The sequence below is a fragment of the Eubalaena glacialis genome, chromosome 10 (genome assembly GCF_028564815.1).
Source record: "Eubalaena glacialis isolate mEubGla1 chromosome 10, mEubGla1.1.hap2.+ XY, whole genome shotgun sequence".
In the NCBI taxonomy this organism is placed as follows: Eukaryota; Metazoa; Chordata; class Mammalia; order Artiodactyla; family Balaenidae; genus Eubalaena; species Eubalaena glacialis.
The window spans coordinates 89,992,239-90,012,919 of record NC_083725.1 but is presented as its reverse complement, the minus strand read 5'-3'; the positions used below and the strand labels follow the sequence as shown (position 1 = coordinate 90,012,919).

Genomic DNA, 20,681 nt, shown 5'->3' with positions numbered 1-20,681 from the left:
TTCTTCCTTTTCTTCTGAGCCGTGTGGCTGGCAGGGTCTTGGTGTGCCAGCCGGGTGTTATGCCTGAGCTTCTGAGATGGGAGTGTCAAGTCCAGGACATTGGACCATGAGAAACCTCCCGGCCCCATGTAATATCAATCGATGAGAGTGCACCCAGAGATCTTCATCTAAACACTAAGACCCACCTCTACCAAATGGCCAGCAAACTCCACTGCTAGACGCCCCATGCCAAACAACTAGCAAGACAGGAATACAACCCCACCCTTTAGCAGAGAGGCTGCCTAAAGTTATACTAAGTTCACAGACACTCCAAAACACACCACTGGATGTGGCCCTGCCAACCAGAAAGACAAAATACAACCCCACCCACCAGAACACAGGAACCAGTCCCCTCCACCAGGAAGCCTACTCAAGCCACTAAACCAACTTCACCCACTGGGGGCAGACACCAAAAACAACAGGAACTATGAACCTGCAGCCTGCGAAGAGGAGACACCAAACATAGTAGTCAAACAAAATGAGAAGAAAAAGAAATATGCAGCAAAGGAAGGAGCAAGGTAAAAACTCACCAAATGAAGAGGAAATAGGCAGTCTACCTGAAAAAGAATTCAGAGTAATGATAGTAAAGATGATCCAAAATCTTGTAAATAGAATGGAGAAAATACAAGAAACGTTTAACAATGACCTAGAAGAACTAAAGAGCAAACAAACAATGATGAACAACACAATAAATGAAATGAAAAATTCTCTAGAAGGAATCAATAGCAGAATAACTGAGGGAGAAGAAGGGATAAGTGACCTGGAAGATAAAATAGTGGAAATAACTACCACACAGCAGAACAAAGGAAAAATAATGAAAAGAATTGAGGACAGTCTAGAGACTTCTCGGACAACAGCATTAAAGAACCAACATTTGAATTAGAGGGGTCCCAGAAGAAGAAGAGAAAAAGAAAGGGACTGAGAAAATATTTGAACAGATTATAGTTGAAACCTTCCCTAACATGGGAAAGGAAATAGTCAATCAAGTCCAGGAAGTGCAGAGAGTTCCATACAGGATAAATCCAAGGAGAAGCACACCAAGGCACATATTAATCAAACTATCAGAAATTAAATTCAAATAAAAAGTATTAAAATCCAGTGAAAAGCAACAAATAATATACAAGGGAAACCCCAGAAGGTTAACAGCTGATCTTTCAGCAGAAACTCTGCAAGTCAGAAGGGAGAGGCAGGACATATTTAAAGTGATGAAAGGGAAAAACCTACAACCAAGATTACTCTACCCAGCAAGGATCTCATTCAGATTCGACAGAGAAATTAAAACCCTTACGGACAAGCAAAAGTTAAGAGAATTCAGCACCACCAAACCAGCTTTACAACAAATGTTAAAGGAACTTCTCTAAGCAGGAAACACAAGAAAAGGAAAAGACCTACAATAACAAACCCAACACAATTAAGAAAATGGCAATAGGAGCATACATACCAATAATTACTTTAAATGTAAATGGATTAAATGCTCCAACCAAAAGACACAGACTGGCTGAATGGATACAAAAACAAGACCCATATATCTGCTGTGTACAAGAGACCCACTTCAGACCTAGGGACACATACAGACTGAAAGTGAGCAGACGGAAAAAGATAATCCATGCAAATGGAAATCAAAAGAAAGCTGGAGTAGCAATTCTCATATCAGACAAAATAGACTTTAAAATAAACATAATTACAAGAGACAAAGAAGGACACTACATAATGATCAAGGGATCAATCCAAGAAGAAGATATAACAATTGTAAATATTTATGCACCGAACATAGGAGCACCTCAATACATAAGGCAAATGCTAACAGCCATAAACGGGGAAATCGACAGTAACACAATAATAGTAGGGGACTTTAACACCCTGCTTTCACCAATGGACAGATCATCCAAAATGAAAATAAATAGGAAACACAAGCTTTAAAAGACACATCAGGCAGATAGACTTAATTGATATTTATAGGACATTCCATCCAAAAACAACAGAATACACATTCTTCTCAAGTGCTCAGGGAACATTCTCCAGGATAGATCATATCTTGGGTCACAAATCAAGCCTTGGTAAATTTAGGAAAATTGAAATTGTATCAAGCATCTTTTCTGACCACAATGCTATGAGACTAGATATCAATTACAGGAAAAAAACAGTAAAAAATACAAACACATGGAGGCTAAACAATATGCTACTAAACTACCAAGAGATCACTGAAGAAGTCAATGAAGAAATCCAAAAATACCTAGAAACAAATGACAATGAAAACACGATGACCCAAAATCTATAGAATGTAGGAAAAGCAGTTCTAAGAGGGAAATTCATAGCAATACAATCCTACCTCAAGAAACAAGAAAAATCTCAAATAAACAACCTAATCTTACACCTAAAGCAATTAGAGAAAGAAGAATAAGAAACCCCAAAGTTAGCAGAAGGAAAGAAAACCTAAAGATCAGATCAGAAATAAATGAAAAAGAAATGAACGAAACCATAGCAAAGATCAATAAAACTAAAGGCTGGACCTTTGGGAAGGTAAACAAAATTGATAAACCATTAGCCAGACTCATTAAGAACAAAAGGGAGAAGACTCAAATCAACAGAATTAGAAATGAAAAAGAAGTGACAACAAACACTGCAGAAACACAAAGGGTCATGAGGGACTACTGCAAGCAACTATATGCCTAAAAAATGGACCACCTGGAAGAAATGGACAAATTCTTAGAAAAGTATAACCTTCCAAGATTGAATCAGGAAGAAATAGAAAATATGAACAGACCAATCACAAGCACTGAAATTGAAACTGTGATTAAAAATCTTCCAACACACAAAAGCCAAGGACCAGATGGCTTCACAGGTGAATTCTTTCAAACATTTAGAGAAGAGCTAACACCTATCCTTCTCAAACTCTTCCAAAATATAGCAGAAGGAGGAACACTCCCAAACTCATTCTATGAGGTCACCATCACCCTGATACCAAAACCAGACAAAGATGTCACAAAAAAAGAAAACTACAGGCCAATATCACTGATGAACATAGATGCAAAAATCCTCAACAAAATACTAGCAAACAGAGTCCAACAGCACATTAAAAGCATCATACACTCTATTCAAGTGGGGTTTATCCCAGGAATGCAAGGATTCTTTAATATACACAAATCAATCAATGTGATAAACCATATTAACAAATTGAAGGAGAAAAACCATATGATCATCTAAATAGATACAGAAAAACTTTCAACAAGTTTCAGCACCCATTTATGATAAAAACCCTCCAGAAAGTAGGCATAGAGGGAACTTAATAAAGGCCATATATGACAAACCCACAGCCAACATGATTCTCAATGGTGAAAAACTGAAACCATTTCCACTAAGTTCAGGAACAAGACATGGTTTCCCACTGTCACCACTATTATTCAACATAGTTTTGGAAGTTTTAGCCACAGCAATCAGAGAAGAAAAGGAATTAAAAGGAATCCAAATCGGAAAAGAAGAGGTAAAACTGCCACTGTTTGCAGATGACATGATACTATACATAGAGAGTCCTAAAGATGCTACCAGAAAACTACTAGAGCTAATCAATGAATTTCGTAAAGTAGCAGGATACAAAATTAATGCACAGAAATCTCTTGCATTCCTGTACACTAACGATGAAAACTCTGAAAGAGAAATTAAGGAAACACTCCCATTTACCATTGCAACAAAAAGAATAAAATACCTAGGAATAAACCTACCTAAGGAGACAAAAGACCTGTATGCAGAAAACTATAAGACACTAATGAAAGAAATTAAAGATGATACCAACAGATGGAGAGATATACCATGTTCTTGGATTGGAAGAATCAATATTGTGAAAATGACTATATTACCCAAAATAATCTACAGATTCAATGCAATCCCTATCCAACTACCAATGGCATTTTTCACAGAACTAGAGCAAAAAATTTCACAAAAGCCCCCGAATAGCCAAAGCAGTCTTTAAAAAGATAGATGGAGCTGGAGGAATAAGGCTCCCTGACTTCAGACTATACTACGAAGCTACAGTAATCAAGACAGTATGGTACTGGCACAAAAACAGAAATATAGATCAGTGGAATAGGATAGAAAGCCCAGAGATAAACCCACACACATACGGTCACCTTTTCTTTGACAAAGGAGGCAAGAATACACAACGGAGAGACAGCCTCTTCCATAAGCGGTACTGGGAAAACAGGACAGCTACATGTAAAAGAATGAAATTAGAACACTTCCTAATACCATATACAAAACTAAACTCAAAATGGATAAAGACCTAAATGTAAGGCCAGACACTATAAAACTCTTAGAGGAAAACATAAGCAGAACACTCTATGATACAAATCACAGGAAGATCCTTTTTGACCCACCTCCTAGAGTAATGGAAATAAAAACAAAAATAAACAAATGGGACCTAATGAAACTTAAAAGCTTTTGAACAGCAAAGGAAACCATAAACAAGATGAAAAACAACCCTAGAATGGGAGAAAATATTTGCAAACGAAGCAAATGACAAAGGATTAATCTCCAAAATATACAAGCAGCTCATGTAGCTAATATCAAAAAAACAAACAACCCAAACTAAAAATGGGCAGAAGACCTAAATAGACATTTCTCCAAAGAAGATATACAGATTGCCAACAAACACTTGAAAGGATGCTCAACATCACTAATCATTAGATAAATGCAGATCAAAACCACAATGAGGTATCACCTCACACCAGTCAGCATGGCCATCTTCAAAAGATCTACAAACAATAAATGCTGGAGAGGGTGTGGAGAAAAGGGACCCCTCCTGCACTGTTGGTGGGAATGTAAATGGATACAGCCACTATGGAGAATAGTATGGAGGTTACCCAAAAAACCAAAAATAGAACTACCATATGACCCAGCAATCCCACTACTGGGCATATACCCTGAGAAAACCATAATTCAAAAAGTGACATGTACCTGAATGTTTATTGCAGCACTATTTACAATAGCCAGGACATGGAAGCAACCTAAGTGTCCATCGACAGATGAATGGATAAAGAAGATGTGGCACATATATACAATGGAATATTACTCAGCCATAAAAAGAAACGAAATTGAGTTATTTGTAGTGAGGTGGATGGATGTAGAGTCTGTCATACAGAGTGAAGTAAGTCAGAAAGAGAAAAACAAATACTGTATGGTAACACATATATATGGAATCTAAAAAAATTAAAAACGGTTCTGATAAACCTAGGGGCAGGACAGGAATAAAGATGCAGACATAGAGAATGGACTTGAGGACATGGGGTGGTGGAAGGTTAAGCTGGGATGAAATCAGAGATTAGCACTGACATATATACACTACCAAATGTAAAATAGATAGCCAGTGGGAAGCAGCTGCATAGTACAGGGAGATAAGCTGGGTGCTTTGTGACCACCTAGGGGGGTGGGATAGGGAGGGTGGGAAGGAGACACAAGAGGGAGGAGATATGGGGATATATATATACATATAGCGGATTCACTTTGTTATACAGCAGAAACTAATATAACATTGTAAAGCAATTATACTCCAATAAAGATGTTAAAACAAATAAATAAATGTAATGGGAAAGCTGGAGGGATATGAGTAGAGAAATGATGAGACTTAATTTCCTTTTATTGAAGCTTCCTGTAATTGTTGTGTAGAAAATAGACTATAAGGAAGCAAGAGTTGGAGCAGAGAAACCAATTAGGAGGTTATTACACTAGTTTACCAAGAAATAGTGGCAGACTGGATCAGGGTGTAGCAGTGGCTAAAGCACTTGCAGCAGCAACTGGTCAACAGTGTCGGATTCTGAATATAATTTGAAAAGAGTGCCAAGATGACTTATGTAATGTGCTTAGTATACAATTGAAATGATTTACAGTGACTGTGAGGCTTTCAAAAATGAAAAATAATATGTCGTTCACTGTAATTCCCTTTTTTCTGTAATCCTTAAGTAGATTGGTAACACTAGTAGAAACGGTTTTTTTTTATACCATTTTAACATGAAACCACTGGAAAAAGTCATGAAAATTAGTGGAGATTGAAATTACAGAAAGAAAGCAAAATCATCACATACTCATTTGAACATAACTGTTTTAAGAAATAAGGCCAATGAACATGCCACCAAGCTGAACTATTAAGCTTGTAGAAAGTTGGATGCCTTGATTATTTAACGTAAACCATTTTCCGAGGGAGTCATTTCGTAACACTGGCAAAATGTTGATTTCACAAGATTAGATAGACGTATATTTTGGTGGGTTGGACCCAAATTATGTTGGTTTTAATGAGCCCTGATTATTTCACTTCCAAGTTACCTATTTTATTGCAGCATGGGCATGGGTAGAATTAGGCATCAGTCATTTGTTAATGTGGACATCTCTCTCTTTGCCATTTTTCAGCATACTGATAAGCAAAAAGGGTGGGTGATGGTAACAGGGCTTCCAGGATTGATGAACAAGATTACTGACACACCAGGATTTCAAGTTCATTCTTACGTGGATCAGTACTTTCCAGAATGATTGTGTGCGCGTCTGTGTGTGTGTGTGGCTGGGGGGTAATGGGGAGGAATGGGGCCCTGGCCGCTCTATGAAGAGTAGAATTAAAATTTCAGAGATGGCAATTAAAAGAATGAAGGAAGCAAACCAAGCAACAAAATTCTAACCTCCCAACCTGATTAGCTTTCTTTAATCAGTCATCTCCCAAATATATTTTACCACACAGTGTTCCCCTCCACCTTTTGCTACTCCCAGTCCGATACTTATTAACACCTTGTAGAGCTGGTGTTCCCTGGATATCACTAACCACTTTTCACCTTAAATGCCTCTATTGCTACTGTGGTAAGGGATTAAGACTTCCTGGGTTGAAACCTCAGTTCTCCACTGGCTAGCTATATGGCATTTGGCATGTTAATTTGCCTCTTGGTGAATCAGGTCCCTCATCTGTAAAAAGAGGATGATAATAATACCCAACCCAAAGGATTGTTAAGAAAATTAAGTGAGATAACATAGGCAGAGAGTTGTGCAATGAGTCCAGTAAATTATTGTTATTTCACTCTGCCATAAGAGTCACATTTTGGTGATAAAAGAAAGAGCTGGTTAGTGAAGGTATCTCTGAGCCCAGCAAAATTTGGTGTGACAGATAAGTTTAATGAGTGGCTGAATAAAGCAATCAACAAATATTCATTGACATAGTAGCATCTGTGATGGAGCTATGCCTCTTCATTTAATTCAACAATCTTTCAAAGCAGGATCATTAATCCTGATTTACAAATGAGATCACTGAGGCTCAGAGAGGTTAATAATATGCCACAGTCACACAGCTAGTAGATACAAGAATGAAGATTTGACCAATGTCTGGATGGGAAAACAGCATTTCATCTACTAGGAATTCTGTTAGGCAATCTTACTGGAAATTTGCAGCTCTGAATCAATAGAATCATGAATATTCCTTCCTCTATAGCTCTCATTTTTGAACAGGGAGAAATATCAATCCTCAGTGGAACACTGATCACATACAGGTAACTCTGCCACACCATTAATATTTTTATGGGGCAGTTCAAAGTAGTTCACCGTAAAAAAGAAAAGCCATTAATTAGATACATCAGTCAGGTTCCAAAAATTGTATCAGAGCCTGCTGGTACTTGGAAACTCCCACACATTAACCAACCCAATGCTAGAAACTGGTAGTCTGCATTCTAAAAGCAAAATTAGAGAATGTAACCTCATTGAATTTAAAAGAGAGCATGTATTACTAAAATACTCATGCTTTATGAAATTACATTTTTGGCATATTTAACATCGCTTTGCTTGACCTCTTCTCAAAGATGATAAAGGCATACACACTACAGATATGCAGGTGACTCTAAAAGAGCATTTCACAGCCAGATGTTGCGTCCAGATGGGTTCCTGGAATTCCTGGTGATACTACAGTAAGCTAGAGCTTCATTCTCACCTTCATGATAAGGGCAAAAACCTCTTGTGTGCTGTCTTAACCCCTCCAGAAGCTCTGATGTTTCTCTAAATTGAATAAATGATAGACTGATGCTGGGAGATGCTAAAATACCGGGTATGAGGTACAATGCCTGGAGAAATATAAACACAAGTCAAGTGTGTCAAATGATTGAGACACTAGAATGATGAGGAAAGAAATGAGAAGTTAGGGCATCTAATTACATTATGCATTAGAGAAAATGTTGGTATTTGGAATGGCAAGCTGTCAAAAATAAGATGCCTCAATTGAATAGAAAGGTTTGCATGATTGGAGTCATCGTTAGGCTACTAACTTGGGAGAATTATTAATGAAAGGTGTTGTGCAAACTCTACCACCTGTATGGATATTTCGGACAAGATTTTTGTTCTGTTTTCGTTTTCTTATCAGAAAACAACTAACAATAGCAGCCTCTTTCAGAATTAATTACTTTCTATGGGAAAGACCTTTGTACTCTGATTGAGTGTAGTTGTTCTGACGAAATGTTCTTCTTGATGTTGTATGTGAAATGAACCTGCTGGTGGCTGTCTTCCATTAATTAGGAAACTTAATAAGCCAGCACTGTTTCTGAGCCACACACACAAAAAGGAGTATTATAAGAAACATGACTAATTTGCAGTCATTCAGAGTGCTATTATAAATAACACAACTCATCCTTTAAAAAATTATGAAAAAGTACCCCAGCAATGTCCTCAGAGAGAAACCAATATACATATTTTAGGCTAGAAATTCTTAATTCTGGCTACATTTAATATTTAGCTGGGGAAGAGTTGAAAGTATGGACCTTGATTTCAATCCTTAGACCAATTAAAACTGATTTTCTGGAGTTGGGTCCCAGGGAGTTTTTAAAGCTCTGGGGTGACTTAGGCAATGCAGCCAGGCCACCAACGTGTTCACTACTGAAAACTCAGGGCTTAACTTCTGTGGATTACAAATAAATTCACTTGAGGTTATAAAATAAGTGTTGGGGCAGACTAGTATCATTTTTTGATGAATTTTGGCTTCATTTTATTTCTATTCAATTTATGAAGAGGAAAGACCCCAGTTTCAAGGCATTGCTCATAGGCAAGTCCAGCAAGTACAGATTTGAATATAAGTCTTGTTCAAATGAAGCAAATCTTGCATTGTAACTGCAAAAGGCAAAAGAGTAGATTGAGTAAAACTGTCTCTGTTATAGAAAAAATAAATAAAAAGTATATTGTCTACTAATGGAGAGTTAGGATAGAATCTTTCAGTACCACTGTTATACCAAATACTATCTATCAGTGACTATCAACCAACTTCAAATTTCAGTTTTGAAAACTATCCATAGAATTGTGTGCAAGTTTGACTGAAATATGAGCATTTTTCCCAACTTATAAAAAAATTCTGATGTGAATATTTTTCTTTGCATATTCTTATTATACAATATTTGTATAAATCTTGTTTAGAGAAAAAAAGAAAGAAAATACTGACAGCAAGAAGAAATATAACAACCACAAATAATCTCATGTGGAGATACTATCAGCTAGCATATTGGTATATTTATTCCTAGCTCTTTTGCAATACATTTTTTAAAAATAAGTTTATTTATTTATTTATTTATTTTTGGCTGTGTTGGGTCTTCGTTGCTGTGCGCGGGCTTTCTCTAGTTGCGGCGAGCAGGGGCTACTCTTCATCACGGTGCTCAGGCTTCTCATTGTGGTGGCTTCTCTTGTTGTGGAGCACCAGCTCTAGGCGTGCAGGCTCAGTAGTTGTGGCCCTCAGGCTCAGTAGTTGTGGCTCGCGGCCTCTAGAGTGCAGGCTCAGTAGTTGTGGCGCACAGGCTTAGTTGCTCCGCGGCATGTGGGATCTTCCCGGACCAGGGCTTGAACCCGTGTTCCCTGCATTGGCAGGCGGATTCTTAACCACTGCGCCACCAGGGAAGTCCCTGAAATACATTTTTAACTAAAATGAGAGGCAGTCTACATCTATATTAAGCTATTTTTCCGCTCTTAGCAACATGTCACTAAAGGTTCAATAATACAATTTATTAATGGGTCTCTGTGATATTCTAGCATGTAGATGTTTTACAATGTATTTAACTACTCCCCTATTACTAAAATACTCAATTTGCTTCCATTTTTATGTTTGTTTTTTTGTTTTGTTGTTTAATTTTTAAAATAAACTTTTAATTTATTTTTTTTACTTTTATATTTAAAATTTTTTTTTAACTGAAGTATAGTTGATTTACAATGTTGAGTAAATTTCTGATGTACAGCAAAGTGACTCAGTTATGCACATATATACATTCTTTTTATATTCTTTTCCATCATGATTTATCCTGAGATATTGAATATAGTTCCCTGTGCTATACAGTAGCACCTTGTTGTTTATCCATTCTATATGTAATAGTTTACATCTCCTAAACCCAAACTTCCAGCCCATCCCTTCCCCACACCACCTGCCCCTTGGTAACCACAAGTCTGTTCTCTAGGTCTGTGAGTCTGTTTCTGTTTCGTAGATAAGTTCATTTGTGCCTTATTTTAGATTCCACATATAAGTGATATCATATGGTATTTGTCTTTCTCTTTCTGACTTACTTCACTTAATATCATAATCTCTAGCTGCATCAATGTTGCTGTAAATGGCAAAATTTCATTCTTATGGCTGAACAGTATTCCATTGTAGTATTCCATATATATATATACCATATCGTCTTTATCCAGTCGTCTATCGATAGACATTTAGGCTGTTTCCATGTCTTGGCTATTGTGAATAGTGCTGCTATGAACATAGGGGTGTACGTACCTTTTTTTTTTTTAATAGATCTTTATTGGAGTATAATTGCTTCACAATACTGTGTTAGTTTCTGTTGTACACCAAAGTGAATCAGCCATATGCATACATATGTCCCCATATCCCCTCCCTCTTGAGCCTCCCTCCCATCCTCCCTATCCCACCCCTCTAGGTCATTGCAAAGCACCGAGCTGATCTCCCTGTGCTCTGCGGCTGCTTCCCACTAGCTAACTATTTTACATTCGGTAGTGTATATATGTTGATGCTACTCTCACTTTGCCCCAGCTTCCCCCTCCCACCCCATGTCCTCAAGTCCATTCTCTATGAATCATAGTTTTGTCCAGGTATATGCCCAGGAGTGGGATTGCTGGAAAAAATGGTAATTCTATTTTTAGTTTTCTGAGGAACCTCCATACTGTTCTCCATAGTGGCTGTACCATTTTACATTCCCACCAACAGTATAGGAGGGTTCCCTTTCTTCCACACCTTCTCCAGCATTTGGTATTTGTAGGCTTTTTAATGATGGCCATTCTGACTGGTGTGAGGTGGTACAATTTGCTTCCATTTTTAAATTTGATAATTACTGTAAAGAAAAGCTGTGAGAAAAAAATATTTTTCATTTCTGATATTATTTTTCTTAGGATAGATCTTTAGATGTAAAACTGTGTACTGAGTCTCTACAATAAATGTTCCACAGATTTCCTCCTTTGGTCCATACAATAAAATATCTCATCAAAGAGCCATTTATCATTAACTTGATAGAGTAAAGAAGCAGAGTTCAAGGTGGCTGAATGAACTTTCAGGTATGTTTGTTGTCCCTTCCTCTGGAGACTTCATTAACATGATAATAAGAAAACTTTCAAAACGTAAAAACCTACAACAGTTTAATAGAAGGCAAAATTCTGATGGAAGAGTGTTAACTGATGGAGTAGCTTAGCTTAGAATGTGTTCAGAGGCGGACAGAGAGAATGATTTTCCTTAGCCAAACCCTAGAGACATCTGGACTCAAAGATGGCAGATAAACAGAGGATGGGAATGAGAATTGAGAGTGAAAACATGATGAGAACTGAAGGTCTGACAATAGAAGATGCAAACACAAACCGTTTCTCTAAAGAAATTCAAAGCGCAAGAGCAGTAATGTGCAGTCCTCAATCTAACATTGGGTGGGTCATCTAAGCAATAGTTCCTTAACCACTCACTCTAGAGTGGATGCTTTCTGTTTCTAAGACTTGTCCTTGTACCCAGCTTTGAGTCAGTCTTTCTGTTTTTCTACTCTAAAATGTAAACCGATGACCAAAGATCACCAGATATTTGAGAAAGTTCTACAGTCTAAAAGGGAATAATTAAAACGGGCAGAAAAAATTATCCCTGGGAAAACAGACTAAAATTTAAAGAGCAAAGGAAAACTTAAGACAATCGCGAGTGTTATTAGAGAGATTAGAGACGTTGTATTCATGAAATACAATAGGATGCTCTGAAAAAATTGCATTCTGAAAACAGAAAACAGTCTAGGAAATTAAATATACATATACTATTGCACCCCCCACACAAACACACAAATGAAAAGACATTTGGAGCAAAAATTCCAGGAATCATCCTGAACCGAGGCAGAAATCAAAACCATGAGATAAAAGAAAATGTTGAACTTTTAACTGAATTTCCAGAAAGAGAAAAAGGAGGAAAACGGAAGTGCATAAATTGTGGAAAAAGTACCATAGAAGTGGAAGGAGGCATGAGACAAATAGAAAGGACAGACAATATCTAGAGTGGGTTAAATTAAAACACACACACACACACACACACACACACACACACACATATACATGTGGGCACATATAAACATAATGTTATATAATTTTATAACACAAAAAGTAAATATAATAAAAAATATACAGAGAGAAGAAAAAATCAGCTACAAAGAAAGAAGAATCAGATAGCAATCAGGTTTCTAACAGTAACAATGGATGTTAGACGACATTGAATTAATCAACAAATTTCATAGGAAATTATTTTTAATGCAGAATTTTATAAGCAAGGAAATATCAATCAAATGTAAGAGCCAATTGAAGTCATCTCAGATACAGAGTAACTTAAAAAGTTTGCATCTCACATCAATCTTCAGAGGTAGTTGTTTAAGGAAATACTCTGAAAAAATGAGCATGAAACTAAGAAAGAAGAATATGTGGGGAAATTAGAAAATAGAATTAATCCAGTACTCCAATGAAAGGTCAGTGGACACCAAGAATTTCTTAAAGAAGAATGAGAGAAAGGATATAGAAACAAGAAACTGGAATATAATGGAAATATTTAGAAAAAGGGATATTTTTCTTCTCCTAAGAAAAAAAAATCAAATAATCTAGGAAAATAAAACTAACAAAAGTTTGGGTATAAGCAACAAAGCAAATATAATGTGAAACGACTTTGAGTATTTGATGGAGGGTTGCAAAGAAGAGTTTATTTGACCTTGATGCTAAGAGTATTCAAGAGTGGCATAGAGGTCATAACTTGGAATTGTAGAAAAAGAAGTGATACTGCATTGTCAGAAAGCATTATTTTCATAGCTGTAATATATTTGTCAAGTGAGGAGGGAAGAGGTATTGTTTAAATGTGATAAAACATGATATAGAGGAGGGACCTTCAAAGATGGCAGAGGAGTAAGACATGGATATCACCTTCCTCCCCACAAATACATCAAAAATACATCTACACGTGGAATAAATCCTACAGAACACCTACAGAATGCTGGCAGAAGACCTCAGACTTCCCAAAAGGCAAGAAACTCCCCACGTACCTGGGTAGGGCAAAAGAAAAAAGAAAAAACAGAGACAAAAGAATAGGGATGGGACCTGAAACTCGGGGAGGGAGCTGTGAAGGAGAAAAAGTTTCCACACACTAGGAATTGCCTTCACTGGCAGAGATGGGGGTGTGGTGGGGGGGAAGCTTCGGAGCCATGGAGGAGAGCACAGCAACAGGGGTGCAGAGGGCAAAGTGGAGAGATTCCCCACAGAGGATCGGTGCCGACCAGCACTCACCAGCTCGAGAGGCTTGTCTGCTCACCCGCTGGGGCGGGCAGGGGCTGGGAGCTGAGGCTCGGGCTTCGGAGGTGAGATCCCAGGGAGAGGACTGGGGTTAGCGGCGTGAACACAGTCTGAAGGGGCTAGTGCACCACAGCTAGCCAGGAGGGAGTCCGGGAAAATGTCTGGAACTGCCTAAGAGGCAAAAGACCATTGTTTTGGGGTGTGCAAGGAGAGAGGATTAAGAGCACCACCTAAATGAGCATGAGCTGCAGCTATCAGCGTGGACACCAGAAATCCGCATGAAATGCTAAGGCTGCTGCTGCAGCCACCAAGAAGCCTGTGTGCAAGCACAGGTCACTATCCACACCTCCCACCCCGGAAGCCTGTGCAGCCCACCACAGCCAGGGTCCTGTGATCCAGGGACAACTTCCCTGGGAGAACACACGGTGCAACCTCAGGCTGTTCCAACGTCAAGCTGGCCTCTGCCACCACAGGCTCACCCCACATTCCATACTGCTCCCTCCCCCCACCGCCTGAGTGAGCCAGAGCCCCCTAATCAGCTGCTACTTTAACCCCGTACTGTCTGGGCAGGGAACAGATGCCCTCAGGCAACCTAAACGCAGAGACTGGGTCAAATCCAAAGCTGAACCCCAGGAGCTGTGCGAACAAAGAAGAGAAAGGGAAATTTCTCCCAGCAACCTCAGGAGCAGAGGATTAAATCTCCACAATCAACTTGATGTACCCTACATCTCTGGAATACCTGAATAGACAATGAATCATCCCAAAATTGAAGTGGTAGACTTTGGGAGCAACTGTAGACTTTGGGTTTGCTTTCTGCATCTGTTTCTGGTTTTATGTTTATCTTAATTTAGTATTTAGAGCTTATTATCATTGGTAGATTTGTTTATTGATTTGGTTGCTCTCTTCCTTTTTTTTTTTTAATATATACATATATTTTTTCCTTTTTCCCTTTCTGTGAGTGTGTATGTGTATGCTTCTTTGTGTGATTTTGTCTGTATAGCTTTGCTTTTACCATTTGTCCTAGGGTTCTGTCTGTTGTTTTTTTTTTTTTTTAGTATAGTTTTTAGTGCTTGTTATAACGGTGGATTTGTTTTTTGGTTTGGCTGCTCTCTTCTTTCTTTCTTTTTTTTATTATTCCTTTATTTTTTATTTCTAATAACTTTTTAAATTTTTTATTTTAATAACTTTATTTTATTTTATTATTATTTTTTTTGCTTGCTTGCTTTTTTTCCTCCCTTTTCTTCTGAGCCATGTGGCTGACAGGGTTCTGGTGCTCTGGCCAGGTGTCAGGCCTGAGCCTCTGAGCTGGGAGAGCTGAGTTCAGGACATTGGTCCACCAGAGACCTCCCGGCTCCATGGAATATCAAATGGTGAAAGCTCTCCAAGAGATCTCCATCTAAACGCTAAGACCCAGCTCCACTCAACGACCAGAGAGCTACAGTGCTGGACACCCTATGCCAAACAACTAGCAAGACAGGAATACAACCCCACTCATTAGCAGAGAGGCTGCCTAAAATCATAATAAGTTCCCAGACACAGCAAAACACACAACTGAACGCGGTCCTGCTCACCAGAAAATAAAGATCCAGCCTCATCCACCAGAACACAAGCACCAGTCCCCTCCACCAGGAAGCCTACACAACCCGCTAAACCAACCTTACCCACTGGGGGCAGACACCAAAAACAACGGGAACTATGAACCTGCAGCCAGTGAAAAGGAGACCCCAAACACAGTAAGTTAAGCAAAATGAGAAGACAGAGAAATACAGAACAGATGAAGGAGCAAGGTAAAAACCCACCAGACCAAACAAATGAAGAGGAAATAGGCAGTCTACCAGGAAAAGAATTCAGAGTAATAATAGTAAGGTTGATCCAAATCTTGGAAATAGAATGGAGAAAATACAAGAAATGTTTAACAAGGACCTAGATGAACTAAAGAGCAAACAAACAATGATGAATAACACAATAAAAGAAATTAAAAATTCTCTAGAAGGAATCAATAGCAGAATAACTGAGGCAGAAGAACGGATAAGTGACCTGGAAGACAAAATAGTGGAAAAACTACGGCAGAGCAGAATAAAGAATGAAAAGAATTGAGGACAGTGTCAGAGACTTCTGGGACAACATTAAATGCACCAACATTCGAATTATAGGTGTCCCAGAAGAAGAAGAGAAAAAAAAAGGGACTGAGAAAATATTTGACGAGATTATAGTTGAAAACTTCCCTAATATGGGAAAGGAAATAATCAAGTCCAGGAAGCTCAGAGAGTCCCATACAGGATAAATCCAAGGGGAAACATGCCAAGACATACTAATCAAACTATCAAGAATTAAATACAAAGACAAAATATTAAAAGCAGCAAGGGAAAAGCAACAAATAACATAAAAGGGAAACCCCATAAGGTTAACAACTGATCTTTCAGCAAAAACTCTGCAAGCCAGAAGGGAGTGGCAGGACATATTTAAAGTGATGAAAGGGAAAAACCTACAGCCAAGATTACCCAGCAAGGATCTCGTTCAAATTTGACAGAGAAATTAAAAGCTTTACAGATAAGCAAAAGCTAAGAGAATTCAGCACCACAAAATCAGCTTTACAACAAATGCTAAAGGAACTTCTCTAGGCAGGGAACACAAGAAAAGGAAAAGACCAACAATAACAAACCCAACACAATTAAGAAAATGGTAATAAGAACATACATATCGATGATTACCTTAAATGTAAATGGACTAAATGCTCCAACCAAAAGACACAGACTGGCTAAATGGATACAAAAACAAGACCTGTACATATTCTGTCTACAAGAGACCCACTTCAGACCTAGGGACACATACAGACTGAAAGTGAGGGGATGGAAAAAGATATTCCATGCAAATGGAAATCAAAAGAAAGCTGGAGTAGCAATTCTCATAGCAGACAATATAGACTTTAAAATAAACACTATTACAAGAGACAAAGAAGGACACTACATAATGATCAAGGGATCAATCCAAGAAGATATAACAATTGTAAATATTTATGCACCCAACATAAGAGCACCTCAATGCATAAGGCAAATGCTAACAGCCATAAAAGGGGAAATCAACAGTAACACAATAATAGTAGGGGACTTTAACACCCTGCTTTCACCAATGGACAGATCATCCAAAATGAAAATAAATAAGGAAACACAAGCTTTAAACAATACATTAAACAAGATGGACTTAATTGATATTTATAGGACATTCCATCCAAAAACAACAGAATACTCTTTCTTCTCAAGTCTCATGGAACATTCTCCAGGATAGATCATATCTTGGGTCACAAATCAAGCTTTGGTAAATTTAAGAAAATTAAAATCATATCAAGTATCTTTCTGATAACAACGCTATGAGACTAGATATCAATTACAGGAAAAAATCTGTAAAAAATACAAACATATTGAGGCTAAACAATAAACTACTAAATATCCGAGAGAGCACTGAAGAAATCGAAGAGGAAGTCTAAAAATACCTAGAAACAAATGACAATGAAAACACAAGGCCTAAAAACGTTGGGATGTAGCAAAAGCAGTTCTAAGAGGGAAGTTTTTATAGCAATACAATCCTACCTCAAGAAACAAGAAAAATCCCAAATAAACAACTTAACCTTACACCTAAAGTAATTAGAGAAAGAAGAACAAAAAACCCCCAAAGTTAGCAGAAGGAAAGAAATCATAAAGATCAGATCAGAAATAGATGAAAAAGAAATGAAGGAAACCATAGTAAAGATCAATAAAACTAAAAGCTAGTTCTTTGAGAAGATAAACAAAGTTGATAAACCATTAGCCAGATTCATCAAGAAAAAAAGGGAGAAGACTCAAATCAACAGAATTAGAAATGAAAAAGGAGCAGTAACAACTGACACTTCAGAAATACGAAGGATCGTGGGAGACTACTACAAGCAACGATATGTCAATAAAATGGACAACCTGGAAGAAATGGACAAATTCTTAGAAAAGCACAACCTTCCAAGACTGAACCAGGAAGAAATAGAAAATATAAACAGACCAATCACAAGCACTGAAATTGGGACTGTGATTAAAAATCTTCCAACAAACAAAAGCTCAGGACCAGATGGCTTCACAGGTGAATTCTATCAAACATTTAGAGAAGAGCTAACAGCTATCCTCATCAAACTCTTCCAAAATATAGCAGAAGGAGGAATACTTCCAAACACATTCTATGAGGCCACCTTCACCCTGATACCAAAACCAGACAAAGATGTCACAAAAAAAGAGAACTACAGGCCAATATCACTGATGAACAGTGATGCAAAAATCCTAAACAAAATACTAGCAAAGAGAATCCAAGAGCACATTAAAAGGATCATACACCAGGATCAAGTGGGGTTTATCCCAGGAATGCAAGGATTCTTCAATATATGCAAATTAATCAATGTGATAAACCATATTAACAAGTTGAAGGATAAAAACCATATGATCATCTCAATAGATGCAGAAAAAGCTTTCAACGAAATTCAACACCCATTTATGATAAAAACCCTCCAGAAAGTAGACATAGAGGGAACTGACCTCAAAATAATAAAGGCCATATATGACAAAACCACAGCCAACATAGTTCTCAATGTTGAAAAACTTAAACCATTTCCACTAAGATCAGGAACAAGACATGGTTGCCCATTCTCACCACTATTATTCAACATAATTTTGCAAGCTTTAGCCACAGCAATCAGAGAAGAAAAAGAAATAAAAGGAATCCAAATCAGAAAAGAAGAAGTAAAGCTGTCACTGTTTTCCTATGACATGATACTACACATAGAGAATCCTAAAGATGCTACCAGAAAACTACTAGAGCTAACCAATGAATTTGGTAAAGTAGCAGGATACAAAATTAATGCACATAAATCTCTTGCATTCCTATACACTAATGATGAAATATCTGAAAGAGAAATTAAGGAAACACTCCCATTTACCATTGCAACAAAAAGAATAAAATACCTAGGAATAAACCTACCTAAGGAGACAAAAGATCTGTATGCAGAACACTATAAGACACTGATGAAAGAAATTAAAGATGATACAAACAGATGGAGAAATATACCATGTTCTTGGATTGGAAGAATCAACATTGTGAAAATGACTATATTACCCAAAGCAATCTACAGATTCAATGCAATCCCTATCTAACTACCAATGGCATTTTTCACAGAACTAGAGCAAAAAATTTCACAAAAGCCCCCGAATAGCCAAAGCAGTCTTTAGAAAGAAAGATGGAGCTGGAGGAATAAGGCTCCCTGACTTCAGACTATACTACGAAGCTACAGTAATCAAGACAGTATGGTACTGGCACAAAAACAGAAATATAGATCAGTGGAATAGGATAGAAAGCCGAGAGATAAACCCATGCACATATGGTTACCTTATCTTTGATAAAGGAGGCAAGAATATACAGTGGAGAAAAGACAGCCTCTTCAATAAGTGGTGCTGGGCAAACTGGACAGTTACATGTAAAAGAATGAAACTAGAACACTCCCTTACACCATACACAAAAATAAACTCAAAATGGATTAAAGACCTAAATGTAAGGCCAGACACTATCAAACTTTAAGTGGAAAACATAGGCAGAACGCTCTATGACATAAATCACAGGAAGATCCTTTTTGACCCACGTCCTAGAGAAATGGAAATAAAAATAGAAATAAACAAATGGGAACTAATGACACTTAAAAGCTTTTGCACAGCAAAGGAAACCATAAACAAGACGAAAAGGCAGGCCTCAGAATGGGAGAAAATATTTGCAAATGAGGCAACTGACAAAGGATTAATGTCCAAAATATACAAGCAGTTCATGCAGCTCAATATCAATAAAGCAAACAACCCAATCCAAAAATGGGCGGGAGACCTAAATAGACATTTCCCCAGAGAAGATATACAGATTGCCAACAAACACATGAAAGGATGCTCAACATCACTAATCATTAAAGAAATGCAAATCAAAACCACAATAAGGTATCACGTCACACCGGTCGGAATGGCCGTCATCAAAAAATCTACAAACAAGAAATGCTGGAGAGAGTGTGGAGAAAAGGGAACCCTCTTGCACTGTTGGTGGGAATGTAAATGGATACAGGCACTATGGAGAACAGTATGGAGGTTCCTTAAAAAACTAAAAATAGAACTACCATAAGACCCAGCAATCCCACTACTGGGCATATACCCTGAGAAAACCGTAATTCGAAAAGAGACATGTACCACAATGTTCAGTGCAGCTCTATTTACAATAGTCAGGACATGGAAGCACCCTAAGTGTCCATCGACAGATGAATGGTTAAAGAAGATGTGGCACATATATACAATGGAATATTAATCAGCCATAAAAAGAAACGAAATTGAGTTATTTGTAGTGAGGTGTATGGACCTAGAGTCTGTTATACAGAGTGAAGTAAGTCAGAAAGGGAAAAACAAATACTGTATGCTAACACATATATATGGAATCTAAAAAAAAAAAGATGGTTCTGAAGAACCTAGGAGCAGGACAGGAATAACGATGTAGACGTAGAGAATGGACTTGAGGACACGGGGTGATGGAAGTGTAAGCTGGGACGAAGTGAGAGAGTGGCATGGACATTTACACACTACGAAATGTAAAATAGATAGCTAGTGGGAAGCAGCCGCGCAGCACAGGGAGATCATCTGGGTGCTTTGTGTCCACCTAAAGGGGTCGGATAGGTAGGGTGGGAGGGAGACACAAGAGGGAGGAGATATGGGGATATATGTATATGTATAGCTGATTCACTTTGTTATACAGCAGAAACTAACACACCATTGTAAAGCAATTATAGTCCAATAAAGATGTTAAAAATAATACAAAAATTAAAAAATAAA

General features: G+C 37.7%; 1 protein-coding gene across 1 annotated transcript in view; it reads right to left on the bottom strand.

Annotated features, from left to right (window-relative positions):
* Positions 1-20,681, bottom strand: part of ANO3 (anoctamin 3) — a 414,700-nt gene that overhangs the window by 179,261 nt on the left and 214,758 nt on the right.